Source organism: Bubalus bubalis, chromosome 4 (assembly GCF_019923935.1).
Source record: "Bubalus bubalis isolate 160015118507 breed Murrah chromosome 4, NDDB_SH_1, whole genome shotgun sequence".
NCBI lineage: Eukaryota > Metazoa > Chordata > Mammalia > Artiodactyla > Bovidae > Bubalus > Bubalus bubalis.
This window is the reverse complement of record NC_059160.1, coordinates 98,206,695-98,225,972: the sequence shown is the minus strand read 5'-3', so window position 1 is coordinate 98,225,972 and position 19,278 is coordinate 98,206,695. Positions and strand designations below refer to the sequence as shown.

At 41.1% G+C, this 19,278-nt stretch overlaps 1 long non-coding RNA gene across 5 annotated transcripts in view; it reads right to left on the bottom strand.

Moving 5' to 3' along the window:
- Nucleotides 1-18,948, bottom strand: part of LOC102399387 — a 35,707-nt gene extending 16,759 nt beyond the window's left edge. Inside the window, exons 1-2 of one of the 5 annotated variants that reach the window (XR_006550648.2) lie at nt 18,226-18,948; nt 17,317-17,422 (exon numbers count right to left, since the gene is read on the bottom strand). This is a non-coding gene — a long non-coding RNA (uncharacterized LOC102399387). Of the gene's footprint in view, nt 1-11,821; nt 15,357-17,316; nt 17,574-18,225 lie in introns of those variants that run through there. The other 4 variants (XR_006550647.2, XR_006550646.2, XR_006640969.1 and 1 more) reach the window with 4 other exon arrangements.
- Between the last annotated feature and the right edge of the window lie 330 nt (nt 18,949-19,278).

The following is a 19,278-nucleotide window of genomic DNA, read 5'->3' as shown; positions in this document are numbered from 1 at the left end:
ATAAGTTAAATAAGCAGGGTGACAATATACAGCCTCGATGTAGTCCTTTTCCTATTTGGAACCAGTCTGTTATTCCATGTCCAGTTCTAACTGTTACTTCTTGACCTGCATACAGACTTCTCAGGAGACAGGTCAGGTGGTCTGGTATCCCCATCTCTTTCAGAATTTTCCACAGTGTGTTGTGATCCACACAGTCAAAGGCTTTGGCATAATCAATAAAGCAGAAATAGATGTTTTTCTGGAACTCTCTTGCTTTTTTGATGATCCAACGGATGTTGGCAATTTGATCTCTGGTTCCTCTGCCTTTTCTAAAACCAGTTTGAACATATGGAAGTTCACGGTTCACGTACTGTTGAAGCCTGGGTTGGAGAATATTGAGCATTACTTTGCTAGTGTGTGAGATGAGTGCAATTGTGTGATAGTTTGAGCATTCTTTGGCATTGCCTTTCCTTGGGATTGGAATGACAACTGACTTTTTCCAGTCCTGTGGCCATGACTGAGTTTTCCAGATTTGCTGGCATATTGAGTGTAGCACTTTTACAGCATCATCTTTTAGGATTTGAAATAGCTCAATTCCATCACTTCCACTAGTTTTGTTTGTAAGGCCCACTTGATTTCATATTTCAGGATGTCTGGCTCTAGGTGAGTGATCACACCATCATGGTTATCTGGGTCGTGAAGATATTTTTTGTACAGTTCTTCTGTGTATTCTTGCCACCTCTTCTTAATATCTTCTGCTTCTGTTAGGTCCATACCATTTCTGTCCTTTATTGGTCTCATCCTTGCATGAAATGTTCCCTTGGTATCTCTAATTTTCTTGAAGAGTTCTCTAGTCTTTCCCATTCTATTGTTTTCCTCTATTTCTTTGCATTGATCACTGAGGAAGGCTTTCTTATCTTTCCTTGCTATTCTTTGGAACTCTGCATCCAGATGCTTATATCTTTCCTTTTCTCATTTGCCTTTAGCTTCTCTTCTTTTCTCAACTATTTGTAAGTCCTTGTCAGACAACCATTTTGCCTTTTTGCATTTTTCTTGGGGATGGTCTTGATCACTGCCTCATTTAAATGTCATGAACCTCCATCCATAGTTCTTCAGACACTCTGTCTCTCAGATCTAATCCCTTGAATCTATTTGTCACTTCCACTGTATAATCATAAGGAATTTGATTTAGGTCATACCTGAATGGTCTAATGGTTTTCCCTAGTTTCTTCAATTTGTTTGAATTTGGCAATAAGGAGTTCATGATCTGAGCCACGTCAGCTCCCAGTCTTGTTTTTACTGAATGTATAGAGTCTCTCCATCTTTGGCTGCAAAGAATATAATCAATCTGATTTCGGTATTGACCATCTGGTGATGTCCATGTGTAGAGCCGTCTCTTGTGTTGTTGGAAGAGGGTGTTTGCTATGACCAGTGCACTCTCTTGGCAAAACTCTGTTAGTCTTTGCCCTGCTTCATTCCGTACTCCAAGGCCAAACTTGCCTGTTACTCCAGGTAGCTCTTGACTTCCTACTTTTGCATTCCAGTCCCCTATAATGAAAAGGACATCTTTTTTGGGTGTTGGTTCTAGAAGGTTTTGTAGGTCTTCAGAGAACCATTCAACTTCAGCTTCTTCAGCATTACTGGTTGGGGCATAAACTTGGATTACCATGATATTGAATGGTTTGCCTTAGAAATTAACAGAGATCATTCTGTTTTTTGTGATTTCATCCAAGTACTGCATTTTGGACTCTTTTGTTGACCATGATGGCTACTCCGTTTCTTCTAAGGGATTCTTGCCCACAGAAGTAGATACAATGGTCATCTAAGTTAAATTCATCCATTCCAGTCCATTTTAGTTCACTGATTCCTAAAATGTCAATGTTCAGTCTTGCCATCTCCTGTTTGACCACTTCTAATTTTCCTTGATTCATAGACCTAACATCCCAGGTTCCTATGTAATATTGCTCTTTACAGCATTGGACTTTACTTCCATCACCCATCACATCCACAACTGAGTGTTGTTTTTGCTTTGGCTCCATCTCTTCATTCTTTCTGCAGTTATTTCTCCACTCTTCTCCAGAAGCATATTGGGCACCTACTGACCTGGGGAGTTCATCTTTCAGTGTCCTACCTTTTTGCCTTTTCATACTATTCACAGGGTTCTCAAGGCAAGAATACTGAAGTGGTTTGCCATTCCCTTCTCCAGGGGACCACGTTTTGTCAGAACTCTCCACCATGACCCATCCATCTTGGGTGGCCCTACACAGCATGGCTCATAGTTTCACAGAGTTAGACAAGGCTGTGGTCCATGTGATCAGTATGGTTAGTTTTCTGTGATTGTGGTTTTCATTCTGTCTGCCCTCTGATGGAGAAGGATAAGAGCCTCATGGAAGCTTCCTGATGGGAGATATTAACATATTGCCCATGAATAATTTTCATTTTAAGCATTTTTCTGGTAGTCCAAATGGGGATGGAAAAGGACCACCACAGCAAACCTGGAGGTGACAAAAGTCTCAGAACCTGACAACGATCTCATTGTCCTTTTTTCTGTCCTGTAGAATCTGACCACCCCACCACCCCACCTTGAGCAGGTTACCTGAAATCCCAGTGATCTCAGCTTTTTTTTTTTAGAGCACTGAAATCTGTCTTCTCGCTCTCCTGGCCCTTGTCTTCCGGGAAAGCCCTCCCTTTATCAAAGAAACAATTAAGAAACACACTAGGTGCTATGATCAAAATTGAGGAATTTGCATCCCCGACACCCATGGAGATTGGAAATACCTTTCCTGACTTTCAGAAATATATCTCTTAGGAATTTTTCTCACAAGAGCAAGAAAGATAAATTAGTACATTTTCTGTTATTAAAACCTACACACACACACACACACAGAGACACCCTACCTTTCTAATGGTTAAGATAAGAAAAAGACAGAATGCCATACTGAGTGAAGAAAGTCAGAGAAGGAGAAATATCCTATTACACCCCTTACATGTGAAATCCAAAAAGAGATGATATAGACGAACTTATAAAACAGAAAGAGAATGAACTATGGTCACCAGGGGGAAGGAATAGTTAGGGAGTTTGGGATGGTCATGTACACACTGCTATATTTAAAATGAATATAAGTAAGAACCTACTGTATAGCACATGGAACTCTGCTCATTGTTATGTGGCAGCCTGATGGGAGGAGGGTTTGGGGGAGAATTGCTTTTTGTTCAGTCACTATGTCATGTCAGACTCTTTGCAACCCCATGGACTATAGCACACCAGACTTCCTTGTCCTTCATTATCTTCTGGAGTTTGCTCTGACTCATGTCCATTGAGTCAATGATGCCATCCACCATCTCATTCTCTGTTGCCCTCTTGTCCTCAATCTTTCCCAGCCTCAGAGTCTTTTCGAATGAGTTGGCTCTTCGCATCAGGTGATCAAAGTATTGGAGCTTCAGCTTCAGTATCAGTCCTTCCAATGAATATTCAGGGTTGATTTCCTTTAGGATTGACTGGTTTGATCTTGCTAGCCACAGGACTCCAGTCTTCTCTAGCACCATAGTTCAAAAGCATCAATTCTTCAGTGCTCAGCCTTCTTTATGGTCCAACTCTCACATCCATACATGACTACTGGAAAAACCATAGCTCTGATTAGATGGATCTTTGTTGACAAAGTGATGTGTCTGTTTTTGGATACATGTATATGTATGGCTGAGTCCCTTCAGGGACTTAAACTATCACAACATTGTTAACCGGCTATATCCCAATACAAAATTAAAAGTTCAAAAAGAAAAAAAAATAGAATGCAACTTTGCAACACACCATTGCTATCTACCTCCGTGGCAGCTGCAGGTTAGAGAATAACTTTTCCCATCCCTTCCCATTTTCTTTACTGTGACTTCAAACTAATGCATAGACCCCAGGAAAGTCTCCAAACTCTCTGTGGCAATCCAAAGCCAATTGTGTTACATAATTTTCTGAGCATTTCTTGATGGCTTTTTAAAATACATTATCCTATAGTCCAAAATGACATAGTTGGCGAAAGCAGACTGAAGGACAATTCATTTTGCTGTGAGTAGAAATAAGAGAAATAAACCTGCAGCACGGGGCTTCCCTTGTGGCTCAGCTGGTAAAGAATCCATCTGCAATGAGGGAGACCTGGGTTTGATCCCTGGGAAAATCCCCTGGAGAAAGGAAAGGCTATCCGCTTCAGTATTCTGGCCTAGAGAATTCAATGGACTGTGTATAGTTCATGCGGTCACAAAGAGTTGGACATGACTGTGCAACTTTCACTTTCATTTTGGTTAAACTCAAGGACCACCCTTTTTTTGTGAAAACAGACTTAAATAGACAAAGGCCAAATTTTTCCATGAATGTTTAGGTCCTCAGCTAGGGTGAAGTTGATAGGATAAACACAGATTAGTTAAGCATCATTTCCTACCATTTCCTGATTATCATTACGCACTAGAATTTGTTAACAAGATTATCAAGTGAGGTATGCAAACGAAGACCAAATAAAAATGTTAGAAGATATTCTTAACCCACCAGCACCAGGGCATAGGTTTCTACTAGCAGGAATGGATCCCCACTGAATTCATCACATATTCCATTCCAGTCACTCTAATCAATATCCTCACACATCTGTGAATTGACTCCTAAGATTGAGGTATAAGTGGAAGACACTGGATCAGACAGGCTTCTGACCCTAACTTGATGTCATTAGAAGTGTGATATAATACTCAGAACATTTCATATGGAACCAATATTTCAACATTTGCAACCTTTATGGCTCATTCCCTTGAACAAAACCTTGTGTTAGTGTTCTTCCTTAAACACAAACTTGATCATTCTTCTGTCTTCCTAGCAGGGTCTATGGTGGAGATAAGACAGATAACTATTCTCTAGAAACTACCACCTACTGGAGAATAGGTTACGTGTGGTGGGATGAGAGAGAAAGAGATGAATTCTGGGACTTCCCTGGCAGTCCAGTGGTTAAGACTCCTACCCTCCACTGCAGAGGGCGAGGGTTCCATCTCTGGTTGAGGAACTAAGATCCCACATGCTGTGCCATCAAAAAAAAAATTTTTTTTATAAAGAGATGAGAGATGAATTCGAAATGAGGGCTCTCAGATTGTTTCTGAGATGGGGTAAATAGCAGGCCAAGACTTGTGTAGACAGTGTCAGATTCATTCACTAAGAATTTAGTGTGTACTCCTATGCAGGGTATAAGGGGTGATTCAGTGGTGAGCAGAGTGGTCCAGATCTCTTTATCCAGAGTTTAAAGTAACGTGAGGGAGCCAGTTCCTAATCAAATAATCCCATGAATATGCATATAATAGTGCATAGTTTTTAATACTAGAGCTATGATCTGACCTAGATCTATTTCATCTGACCTAGATTAAGAACGGGAATCAGGGAAGGCTCTCTGAGAAGAGATCATGGAAGGCTGTCCTGTGAAGTGATTTTGGAGTGAGATCTGGAGAATGAATGACAGTTAAACAACCAAGGGCAGCTGGCAGACCAGCCAGGGAGGACACAGCTGGCCATGTCTACAGTGGGAGAGGCCTTGGAGGCAATTAACTGAAAAGAGCTCACAGAGATGAACAAAAATCAGCAATAGAGATGTCGGGTTTGTCCCCGGAATGGCAGTACGCTGTTGTTCTTTAGCCACCAAATCGTGTCCGAGTCTTTTGCAATCCCATGGACTGTAGCCTGCCAGGCTCCTCTGTCCATGGGATTTCCCAGGCAAGAATACTGGACTGGTTTGCAATTTTCTACTCCAGGGGATATTCCTGACCCAGGGATCAAACCTCTTTTCCTGCATGGTAGGTGGATTCTTTACCATTGGGCCACCAGGGAAGCCCCAACAGTACCCTACCCAGGCTAGAGAAAAATGTGCATGGCAGGAGACAGAATAAAACTGGAAATAATAATTGGGGTCCTTCACGTTGTAGAAGAATATGCAAAGCAGGTTGGAGGGTTTGAACTGCATTCTAGAGGCAACAAGAAATCACAGGCGTATAGGGATGGGGTCATACTTGTTTAAGGGTGGTTGTTCTAGAAGCAATATTAAAGTGGATTTTGGTGAGATGAGAGGGAGGAGAGAAGGAAGGGATAATGATTAGGGGGAAATATGAGCAGGCAAAAGAAACAAAGCAATGTCTTGAACTAGGGCAGTGGGACTCATAAGAACGGAACAGGTGTAGAGATATCGTAAAGTAGAATTGACACGTTAGGCAATGGCACCCCACTCCAGTACTCTTGCCTGGAAAATCCCATGGATGGAGGAGCCTGGTAGGCTGCAGTCCATAGGGTCGCTGAGAGTCAGACACGACTGAGCGGCTTCACTTTCACTTTTCACTTTCATGCACTGGAGAAGGAAATGGCAACCCACTCCAGTGTTCTTGCCTGGAGAATCCCAGGGACAGGGGAGCCTGGTAGGCTGCCGTCCATGGGGTCACACAGAATCGGACACGACTGAAGTGACTTAGCAGCAGCAGCAGTGGATGTGAAGGCAGGTGGGGAAGAGGGGGATCACAACGACTGAAAAGGGATGAGCTTCAACACTGTGAGGAGAACACGCTCAGAATTTGGGAATAAGAAGAGTCAAAGGCTTGGGGGTGTCAGATTCGTTTCAGATATGCCATAATGACATCTGGGGCAGACAAATAGCTAATTGTGATAAGCTGGCTCTTTTCAAAAGTTGTATTTGGAAATAAAAGAACACAGGTCAGTCAACCAACAATATTTTCTGGGTACCTACTATATGCCAGGGAGTGTATTTCATATACTGAATAGAACTAAGAATTAGAACTCATTTCTGCCTTCATGCAATACGACTTGTATATAAAAGGGGTTTTGCAAAAAAACAAACGAAAAAAAAAAACCCACAGAAACCCAAAGATCACATGATGAACCCCCTAATAAACCATAAACAAGTGATATATAAGTGAAACAACAGTTCAAAGAAGAGTCCGTTATCTAGTATCACATCTGTAAAGTATAGCACTGTGAAGGTTAAGGCTCTCCTCTTAGGAGAGACATTAGAATGCAAATTCAAGTCACCAGCTCTCATCAAAGGGGAGGTAGACTTCAAAAGCTCCTTGTGAATTTCATCCAAGAATTTAGAGGACACAGCAAAGGACAGGATAAATAATAGATTCTTATTCTTTGGAAAAGAGAAAGAAGACAGGGAAATCCCACTAGCAAGGACACTTAAACATCTTAGCCCTTCATCAACACTCAGAGGACACACTGAATTTCAGGGAAAAAAAAAAAAACCTTTGCCACTTTTATTTCCAAGTAGATGCCAAAATTATCTCATATTGAAGATCCTAGGGCTCTCAGGCCTTATCATTTTTGGAAATAAACAGATACTGGACAAAATATAATATAGTACCCAAAATTATCTTCAAATGAAATGAACAACAAAGGATCATTAAAGGCTCATAATGTGAAAACAAGCCTGGGAAACTATACCCAATACTTTGTAATAACCTATAAGGGAAAAGAATAAAAAAAACAATATATGTATATGGATAACTGAATCACTTTGCTGTGCACTTGAAATTAACACACTGTAAATCAGCTATACTCCAATAAATAAATAATATATATAAAAAAGACAATGTCTGAAACTAAAAATAGAATAAATATATTTGATTAATTTAAGAGCTAAAAACCAAACATATATACACACATTTATATCTATATAGATATATAGATATGCAGATGTAAAGATATATAAAGATTAGATGTGTCTGCTCAGTTCTGTCTGACTCTTTGCAGCCCCATAGATTGTGCCCTGTCAGACTCCTCTGTCTGTGGAATTTTCCAGGCAAGAATACTAGGGTGGGTTGTCATTTGCTGCTCCAAAGGATCTTCCTGACCTAGGGGTCAAACCTGAGTCTCCTGCATTGGTAAGGGGATTCTTTACCATTGCTCCACTTGGGAAGCCCAAAGATTAAATAGATCGAAATACATATAAAATTAATCCAAGTAGGACATTAAAGCTAAAATTTCTATATCATGCAGCTTGTCAAGGGATTCCCTAGTGGCTCAGAGGTGAAGAATCCACCTGCCAAGCAGAAGATGCAGGTTCAATCCCTGGGTCAGGAAGATCCCCTGGAGAAGGAAACAACAACGCACTCTAGGAGGAGGAGACTGGTGGGCCCCAGTCCATAGTGTCACAAAAGAGTCGGATGCAACTTACTGCCTAAACAATAACATGCAGCTTGTCAACGAGTTATTAAAAATCTGGCTTATTTAGAACCTTCCCTGGTGGTACAGTGGTTAAGAATTCACCTCGCAATGCAGGAGATACAGGTTCAATTCCTGGTGAGGGAACTAAGATCTCCCATGTTACAGAGCAACTAAGCCCACATACCACAACTGTGGATCCCACATGACACGTCTAAAGAGTCAATGCACCACAACAAAAGATCCTGCATGATACATGAAGATCCCAAGTGCTGCAACTAAGACTAGACAGAGCCAGACAAATACATTAAAAAATAAAAAATCTGGTCTATTTAATTAACTGATGCTAAAGTTCCTTAGAAGAATAAAAGTGAGACAGCAGCTAAGAACATGTTGAAAAATAATTCTATTAGAGGTGCAGAAGAAGCTTCAGTTCAGTTCAGCCGCTCAGTCATGTCCAACTCTTTGCAACCCCATGAATCGCAGCACGCCAGGCCTCCCTGTCCATCACCAACTCCTGGAGTTCACTCAGACTCACATCCATTGAGTCAGTGATGCCATCCAGCCATCTCATCCTCTGGCGTCCCCTTCTCCTCCTGCCCCCAATCCCTCCCAGCATCAGAGTCTTTTCCAATGAGTCAACTCTTCGCATGAGGTGGCCAAAGTACTGGAGTTTCAGCTTTAGCATCATTCCTTCCAAAGAAATCCCAGGGCTGATCTCCTTCAGAATGGACTAGTTGGATCTCCTTGCAGTCCAAGGGACTCTCAAGAGTCTTCTCCAGCACCACAGTTCAAAAGCATCAATTATTCAGTGCTCAGCTTTCTTCACAGTCCAACTCTCACATCCATACATGACCACAGGAACAACCATAGCCTTGACTAGACGGACCTTTGTTGGCAAAGTAATGTCTCTGCTTTTGAATATGCTATCTAGGTTGGTCATAACTTTCCTTCCAAGTGAGAAGCTTACTCACTAGTTATCAACAGTACTTTAAATCTACACTAATTACAACAGTGCAGATTAGGCAAGCAGACTGATGAAATTAAACAGTTCAGATCTAGACCCAGGTATGGGAATTCAGTGAATGCCAAAGTTTCATTTCAAAGCAGTTCTAAAAACTGATCAGTGCCTACATAAATGGTGTCAGAAAAGTAAGAAACTCATTTAGAAAAATAAAGGATGATCTCCACAAAAAGGAGCATCTTAATGCCATTGATATGACCACAAGAGCCTTTTCACTCTGGTTTTATCAATAGAAATATATTTTTTTTAAATAATGATTTTAGGGCTTCCCTGGTGGCTCAGTGGTGAAGAATTCGCCTGCCAGTGAAAGGGACACAGGTTTAACCCTGGTGTGTGAAGATCCCACATGTCACGGAGCAGCTAAGCCTGTGTACCACAACTACTGAGCCTGTGCTCTAGAGCCCGGAACTATTGAGCCCACGTGCCTCAGCCACTAAAGTCTGCATGCCCTAGAGCCCGTGCTCCACGGCAAGAGAAGGCACTACAATGTGAAGCCTGCGGACTGCAGTGGAGACTAGCCCCTGCTCGCCACAAATAGAGAAAAGCCTTCGATGCAACAAGGCCCAGCAAAACCAAAAGCAAATATATAAATAAATAAAATTATTTTTTTATTAAATAATGATTTTACCAACACTGAATGAATTTCCCTTGGAAAATTTTCTGGAATCAATTTTAATTTTCCTTGATGAATTTGCTATACAACATACTTAAAACATTTCTCTAATTATCTATCATCATTTCCATTTTTCTTATCAAAAATGATTTTAACTGAGACCAAAAATGTATGTTATGTGAATCTTCTAAATGGTTTACACAACATTGCTTTATCTTTACCAGATCTTACTAATTAAAACTTCTGCCACTCTTAGCTTTTCTCTATGACCATTGTTTCTATCAAGTCCAATTTTCCCCAAGTCAAATACTGCAGATATAAATTTGTCAAGAAGATTTATTCTTCTGGAAGCAACTAGTTAGTAACTGATTTTACCGTGTCCACTTGTAACTGTCAGCTTTAATTTGTGTTGATTATAAAATGGTGGGATCGAAACATCCTACATCAGATTCCTACTTCACAATTTATACACTTATTAAATTCCAGATGGGTCAGAAATTGTACAATAGCACAAATAACAAAGAAAAACATAGCTGAGTATATATACGTAATATAACCTTGGAGTCAAGAGAGTTTTCTATGCATAACTCAAAAATCTGAAGCCATAAAGGAAGTCTGATTCCCTTTCCCATCCCAGATGAGCTATAACACTAGCAGTTTTCAAATGTTCCATGGAGGGTGATTGAGGGGTCTAAGAGTCAGGGTGGGAGGCTAGGAGTGAGGGACTGATTAATAGCAGATGTAGGTGGGGACAATAGACACTCCAAGGCTCTGTGGAAAAAATGTAGGATTGGAGCTTTAAAATTATTTTCAAATATTGTTTACCATTCCAAACTTTATCACAACTAAAAGTTTAAAACAATTCAACAAGTTTAGCATAAACTAAAAGTACCCATCCCCTGTAAACCTATGCACAGAGATACTTACTGCTGCTAATTCTATGAGAATCATTACAGGTCTCTTTTTCAGTTTTTTTCAGCTTTTTACTTATTGTCCTTGGAAACTAGAAGTCCAGGTTTGTTTGGTTTATAACACAAATACAACAGTCTCAGATATTATGTCTCTCTCACACATAATTTTTTTATGAAATCATAATATACAAAGTTGATCCATTTAGTTTCATGGGTTTAAATACTATTTGTACACATCTGAGCACACTTCAAGAAGAGGTGGAAGGAAGGAAGGAATTGAGACACTCATCAGTAAGTGGCAACTGTTACCAAATAGTATTTTAAAAACCTTTTCCCATTTTTTCCTTTTAAAACCTTTTTTTTTCTCTTTGATATAAAAGAAATGCATGTTCCCCTTTAAGAAACACAGAAAAGCACAAGAAATAGTCATCCATAATCTACCATATAGAGCCAACTGCTATATCTTTTCATGAAGAAAGAGTCTATGTATTATACGTAGAACAGCTGTGGCCCACAATCTTGCGAAGCCAGGGTTCAAGAAGAAGGTCCCAGCGTTGTAAGATAAAGTGGAGTAGGTAGGAAGTTACAGACCACATGCCCAGAACCCTCTGACAAACAGGATGAGGAGGAAACAAAAACATGGTCAGTGACTTTTTTGAAGAAGACACTTTTGAAACTAAGACAGGCAGAGCTCCGAGCAGAAACAGACACTAGTGATGGGATGGGCAGATCCATTTCCGTTGGCTCAGATAAGCTTCCAGCCTTGAGCTTATAGATTGGCAGAAGGCGTCTGCAAAGCATAAATGCCACAAGAAGCAGCTTTATCGTCAGATTCCCCCCACACCAACTTTCCCCCACAGATTTCCACTGCAGCTGAACAGACACCCTGGGGACATTTCAGACCTGAAGTATTTGTTTAAAGGCCACACAGTTTGACAGTGGAGAAACAAGAGTACAGAAAGGAAGCTTTAGCAAGAGCTTCAAAAACTGGTTCCATCTGAAGCTAGAAAGGAAGGAAAGTGTCTCAAATGGTGACACTAACAACCTTTGCAGATAAAGGTGATGCAAACACTGGGATTCTGGAGAACTTTTCACCCAGCTAAACTTACTCGCAGACTTCAGAAAGGATCGGAAAGGTGTATTAAGCACCCCCTCTGTGGCTCTGCAGAAGGCTTAAGGCAGGAATCCAACTTTTTCTGTAAAGGGTCAGATAGTAAATAGGTTAGGCTTGGTGGTCCATTCTAGTGTCTCTGAAGCAACTGCTCAGCCTTGCAGCTGTGTGGTGAGAAGCGGCCACAGCCCATACATACAGTGAGTGAGCGGGGTGGCAGGGTGCCAATCAAACTTTACTTCTCGACATGAACATTTGAATTTCATAGAATGATCTTGTGCCACCAAATACTATTCCTCTGACTTTTCCCAATCCTTTAAAAATATAAAAACTCTTTTTAGCTCTCTGAGCTGTACAAAAAACAGGTGGCCAGCTGGAGCTGGTTCCAGGGCTGGCCTGTCATTTCCTGACCTTTGGTCTAAAAGGAGAGTTTCTGCCCTGAGTTTATGTTCTAACAACATAGATAAGAGCACAGACTAGAGAATCAGGAGGCATTTGAAATAGGGTTTCTGTTTAGCTGGGGGAAGTCTGGGTGGTAGAAGAAATTTTGGTGGCCAGCAAATGAGTGGAGGGTAGGGTGGGGTTGTGGGACCAAGGGTACAGGAGGATTTCCCAACAGGGCTGCTACCCACCCGAGGTGTACCTCCATGGAGCTGGCCTGTAGCATCAGGGGAGAGAGGGGTGAGCAAACGCCTCCCTGTCCAATTATGCATGCTCTACTTTCCCAGTGAATCAGGCCAGTGAAAAGATTAGCGGCAGCAAAGTCAAATTTAATTCAAAAGACATTTTTTTTTTTTGGCATAAAGATGAGGCCCAACTTTGTAGAGAAACAAAAACTACCATTCTCAGGTCACCTCCACTTTGGTCCAACTTTGTTTACCTGTGTGCACCAGGCTCTTATGCAAATTCCAGCAGCTGCTTCAAAATCAGCCTGAGCTTGGCCTTGATGGATTTATTTCTCATTTGCTGCCGGCACAGACCACATCTATTGAAGGGAGAAAAATACCAGCCACTCCACAGCCACTTGCCCAGGAGTCCCGGGCCTGCCTGGCAACGAGCCTCTTTACTCCCTGTCCAGCCCCGGCCTGCCGTTACCTTGCCATTGAATAGTCTGGAGGAAGAGTTCAATGCAGGGTTTGCACTTTCCCAGCCATTAGCCAGCTGCCAACGCATTTCATTATCTTAGGAGTGTTTTGTACATCAAAGCGTGTCCCAAACAGTGTGATCAAGTGGAAGTAACAGTGCCTGGTCAACATTATAACTTGCAGCATTTTTTTTTTTTTTTTCACGGATATAATGCCATCTGGCACCCAGGAACAGCCAAGGCCAGTGGTGAAAAAAACCCTGTTGCCCTGTTTTGCCTCTTGGTGTAACAGTTAATCCCAACAAAGGCCAAGGCCTTAGAGTAACTGCCTTGTTGCTATCTTGCATATTTATTGTCTTACACAGGGCAAGCCGCCCCGAACCTGCAAAATCCAGGAGATCTGGGGAAAGAACGTTGTCTTTTTGTTTAGCAAACACACACACGTATACACGAGGAGGAGCCCAGGATTTAGAGATGCTCTCCTTTCCAAGCTACAAGACTGTCTGGGAAAACAAAGGACCTGGCCTTGAAACCCCCTATTAATAGTAAGAGTTTAATATCTTCTACACGTACCCTGCTTTCAATAATTTTGAAAAATCCCTCCCACCTTGGATTTGATATTACAAACCACCCACCCTCTCCCATATCAGAGACTCCTAAACTGATTTCCGATAACAAGCTTCTCCATGAGATTTCCATTGCTCTCTTAAAATTAAAAAGAGAAAGAATTTTCTGAAGTCACAACTCGCAAAGGTTCTGAATAAAACTCATCTGTAGCACGCGCAAAATCCCACCACCTCAGAAGTGGATTTTCATTTGACAAATTAGGAAAGAAAAGACCAGGAGTAGCTCAGTGCTTTCATTTTGACATCAATCTTCAAAACATAAAAGAACAAGACACAAAATGGGCAATCTCCTTCTCTGCTGAAATGAGGACAAATGATTGAGTTTATGGTTTTGTGTCCCCCCTAACCCCCACCGGAAAATCTCAGATGCAGTGGCCTCAATGCACTGTGACTGTTTATAAACTCTTCAATGCTTTTTCCACTCATTACACAAAACCCTCCCTCTTCCACCCTTACAAATATCCCCCATCCCTGCTTCCGTCTCTGCAGGAGGGAAAGCCTGAAATTTCAAGTAGGATTTTTCCTTCTTTGGGTTAAGTTCACATCAAGGGATGGTTTTGCAATCTGCATAAGCAATTATGTAAGCTTTCCCAAAGCATGGAAATTTTCTAGGGCAATTGTTGCCTATACATAGAATTCGTGCGTGCATGAGTGCGTGTGCATGCTGAGGCGCTTCAATCATGTCCGACTCTTGTGCAACCCCGTGGACTGTAGCCCGCCAGGCTCCTCTGTCCATGAGAGTCTCCAGGCAAGAATACTGGAGTGGGTTGCCATTTCCTTCTCTAGGGGATCTTCCCGACCCAGGTATCAAACCCGCATCTCCTGCATCTCCTGCATTACAGGTGGATTCTTTACTCACTGAGCCACCCATGGAAACCCTAGAATCCAGATGATTTTAAAAAGGAGATATCACCCAATAACCAACCTGTGGCTTGAAATTTTCTCAGAAAATCCAATGTGATCTACCTTCTCCCACTGTGTCTCCTTTCACTGTCATAAACTGTAGTAGAATTACAGCACACTTAAGAGACCAGGTTGCGACTTTAGGCTGCTATGGAAACAACTCAGAGAAATGAAGCCCCTAGCAGCCAGTATTCCGAACTACTTTTCAAAAAAAAAGAAAAAACTAAACTTTCCTGACCTTTGATATCCTCAGTACAATGACTGTTTTCCTCATCTTTTCTTACCCTAAGAATCTGTGGGAAAGAAAGAAAATGAGCCAGAAAGGAGAGTAGTTGAAATCTTTGCCAAAATAAGAAAAAGAAAAAAAATAGTATACTAGGGATGTCCCTGGTGGCCCAGAGGTTAGGAATTCACCTCGCAATGCAAGGGACAAGGGTTTGATCCCTGGTCAGAGAATTAAGATCCCACCTGCTGTGGGGCAACTAAGCCTGTGTGACCCAACTACTGGACCCACGTTCTAAAGCCCGCGCTCCACAACAAGAGAAGCCACACAATGAGGAGCCTACACCCCGCAACTATGGAGCAGCCACTGCTCAACACAACTAGAGAAAGGCCCAACATGGCCAAAAACAAATAAAAGCGTGAAGAAGAAGAGATTCCTGCTTTCAAGGAACTCATAATCCAATAGTGGAGACAGGCATACATAAACAGGGATTTGCAACAGAGGGTGGCAGGTACTGAAACAGAAGGGGTGGGACAGTGGTAGCAAAACAAAAAAACAGATCGGTTCTACGAGAAAAGGTCTTCATGGTTCTGCTGCTGCTAAGTCGCTTCAGTCGTGTCCGACTCTGTGCAACCCCATAGACGGCAGCCCACCAGGCTTCCCCGTCCCTGGAATTCTCCAGGCAAGAACACTGGAGTGGGTTGCCATTTCCTTCTCCAATGTATGAAAGTGAAAAGTGAAAGTGAAGTCGCTCAGTCGTGTCCGACCCTCAGAGACCCCACGGACTGCAGCCTACCAGGCTCCTCCATCCACGGGATTTTCCAGGCAAGAGTACTGGAGTGGGGTGCCATTGCCTTCTCCGCTTCATGGTTCTAGCTTGACACTGATGTTAAAACAGTGACCCGCTGTTTTGTTGGAAGTCAAATAACCTTTTGTCCTCAGATTATCCTCGAAAGAGAATCTATTACTTGTGACCAGTCTTAAATTCCACTTTAGATGAAAATCTATCTGTTTTGTGTTTCCTCTGATTATTCTCAGTTTGTTGGTGCATAATTTTAAAGAAGTGGAGCTCTGTGGTTTCCCCATTTAGATTGTTCTAAAGTGATGTGCACCGCAGGATGTGGCTGACATGCCAAGCAGCTGAAATTTGGGAAGGACTGGGCAAAAAGAGACTGGTGCAGATGAGAAAATTATACATCATTTTGTTCCTCTTGTTTTGTAAAACTCTTAAACCCACAGTTGTTAGGGATTAAAAAGAACTTTACATGAATCCCTGCTTATGCAAGCTTGTTTTTTTTTTTCCTTAAAAATTTTTAATCTAAGTCCAAAATTTAAATTTCTAAATGGACAATTCCATCACAATTTTTCTGCAGAATTAATTACAATCTTAAGGGGTTGTCCATTACTATCTTCCTAAAAGTACTTTGAGAGCCTCAAAAGTCCATTTCTAATTTTTCCCATAACCAGGTAAAAGTTCTATGTGGAAAGTTAGTGACTGTCTTGAGTTGGTACTTAAGACCCTGATTTTGTGCAAATGCAGTGAGTGGTGAGAAGAATATTGCATTATAGCACTTACTTTGAGTCTAGCTTTATAGGCAAGGACAGAAGACAAACTCTCCATCTGCTTTAAACCCCATGTGTCTTCCAGAATCTCTAATTCAGCACCTACTAATCTCTACCTAGGCAAAATCAGCAAGACAGAATAATACTCTTCTATGATAGCAATGCCTTTTTGTTTTTTCTCTCTCTCTAAATGACTTTTAAAAAGAAAAACAAAACTCAAACTGCAGTTAGGGATAAAAACTTCACAAAGATCTTCCTTTTCCCCATTTCCCTCTTCTCTCTCTCCTTGTCTTTGCCTCTTTCCCTCTCCCTCTCCTTCTGTGTTTTTGTCTCTCTTCCTCTCTTTAGCCTATGGCACAAAACTAGAGAAAAGATGAGCATGTAAGGAAAATAAGAGGCAGATGAGGTCTGCTGTGCATATAAAGAAAATAACATAACCTACTGTTACCGCTGGTTTAGTGTTTTCACTGGCTTATAAAATGTTTTCTGATATGCATAACAATAGTATCTGTCTCAAAGTGAGGACTAAATATGCTAATGGAATTCAAAGATCCTACAGTAAGTAATTCCCGATGCAGAAAATGCTGCCAATCAATGTTAGATGCCATTATTATTCCTCATGCTATTATTTTCATCACTGGTATTACAGTCATAGCTTGTATGACTTACATCTGGCTTGGGGTTCAGAGATTTAAGAAACTTATCATTCATTGTCTCTTTAAATATTGTTCTTCCCTTATTGTCTCTCTCTTCTCCTTTTGGCAATCTTAATAAATAGGTTAAAACTTTTCCCTAGTTCCCCTATGCTTCTTACATTGTTGTCTCTCTGTGTTCATCTTTTCATCTTTTATTTTTTATATTTTTTCACGTTTATCTTCAGCTCACTAATTCTCTCTTCTGTTTGTCTAGCTTCATGTTAAACCTATTCATTGAAGTCTTGATTTCCATTTTTCCTGTTCTGGAATTTCCATTGTGTATGTTTTTGTAATTTACTGTTATCTGTTGAAATTACCAATCTCATGTTTTATTATCTCAGATATATTCATTATATTTAATTTAAAATCCATTGCATGAAAACTCCAATTTTAAGATACCTGGTGGGCTCCTTACACCAACTGCTGTTTCTTTTGATTTTCCATTACACTATCTTGATTCCTGGTATGTCTGGTTATTTTTGACTGAGTGTCAGATGTGTTGTATCTGAAAAAGAAGTAATTTCTATATAAAAACTAGTCAGAGATAATGTTGCCAACAAAGGTCTGTCTAGTCAAAGCTATGGTTTTTCCAGTAGTCATGTATGGATGTGAGAGTTGAACTATAAAGAAAGCTAAGTGTCGAAGAATTGACTCTTTTGAACTGTGGTTTTGGAGAAGACTCTTGAGAGTCCCTTGGACTGAAAGGAGATCCAACCAGGCAATCCTAAAATAAATCAGTCCTGAAATAGTCATTGGAAGGACTGATGCTGAAGCTGAAACTCCAATACTTTGGCCACTTGATTCAAAGAGCTAACTCATTGGAAAAGACCCTGATGCTGGGAAAGATTGAAGGCGGGAGGAGAAGGGGATGACAGAGGATGGGATGGTTGAATGGTGTCACCAACTAGATGGACATGAGTTTGAGTAAGCTCCGGGAGTTGGTGATGTACAGCGAAGCCTGGCATGCTGCTGTCCATGGGGTTGCAAACGGTTGAACACAACTGAGTGACTGAACTGAACTGAACATGAAACGTTACCTTCCTTCAGAGAAGACTCTATTTGTTTCTGACAGGGGGCTAGGGACACTGACAATCCTAAATAATGCTAATTTGATCATAAGATAACAAAATCAGTCCCTTCTGGGGAAGATCTATTTAGGACCACCCTTATTCATGGAATGTAGCTCTTTAGTTTGGAGTCCCAACCTAAAACCTATGAGTTTAGGTTTCCCTGCTTGGTAGCATTGAACTTCTTTTCCTCCGCTAGGTCTTAAAGTTTAGTTCACTAGACTTTAAAGTTTCAGTTCACCTTATCAGCCTCCTGCTTAATATCCAAAATTGGTAGATGCCCGTAGGGTAAAGCAGTCCCAAATGCAAAACTCAGTTCTCTGGGAGTGTGCAGGTTCCGTTTCTCAGTCGTGTCCAACTCTTTGTGGCCCCATGGACTGTAGCCCACCAGGCTCCTCTGTCCATGGGATTTTCTAGGCAAGAATACTGGAGTGGGTTGCCATTTCCTACTCCACGGGCTCTTCTCAGTTCTCTGGGTTTCCTTTTTCTTTCTTTCTCCCCCCCCCCTTTTTTTCTTTGACTTATTAGCTCACTGGTGATTTAAATGGTTTTTTCCTCTTAAAATTTTGTTCAGATTTCATAGTTTTCTTAGCTAGAGGGAAAGGATTGTTTGATAATATATTTGTTTTCACCTACAAAAATTAAAACCTATATAGTCATATTTCTTGATTGGTTTTCCCATCATTCATAGAAAGGCCTACTCTAATTTACAGTTTAATTACATTTGGTACTGATTTTAGTATGAGCTGTGAGATAAGGATCTGGCTCTGTATTTTTTCCCAAATAATTAATTATCATCTAATTACATATTGAATAATTCATAACTTTTGGATTTATATACACCTCAGATATGCAGATGACACCACCCTTATGGCAGAAAGTGAAGAGGAACTCAAAAGCCTCTTGATGAAAGTGAAAGTGGAGAGTGAAAAAGTTGGCTTAAAGCTCAACATTCAGAAAACAAAGATCATGGCATCCTGTCCCATCACTTCATGGGAAATAGATGGGGAAACAGTGGAAACAGTGTCAGACTTTATTTTTTGGGGCTCCAAAATCACTGCAGATGGTGACTGCAGCCATGAAATTAAAAGACGCTTACTCCTTGGAAGGAGAGTTATGACCAACCTAGATAGCATATTCAAAAGCAGAGACATTACTTTGCCAACAAAGGTCTGTCTAGTCAAGGCTATGGTTTTTCCTGTGGTCATGTATGGATGTGAGAATTGGACTATGAAGAAGGCTGAGCGCCGAAGAATTGATGCTTTTGAACTGTGGTGTCGGAGAAGACTCTTGA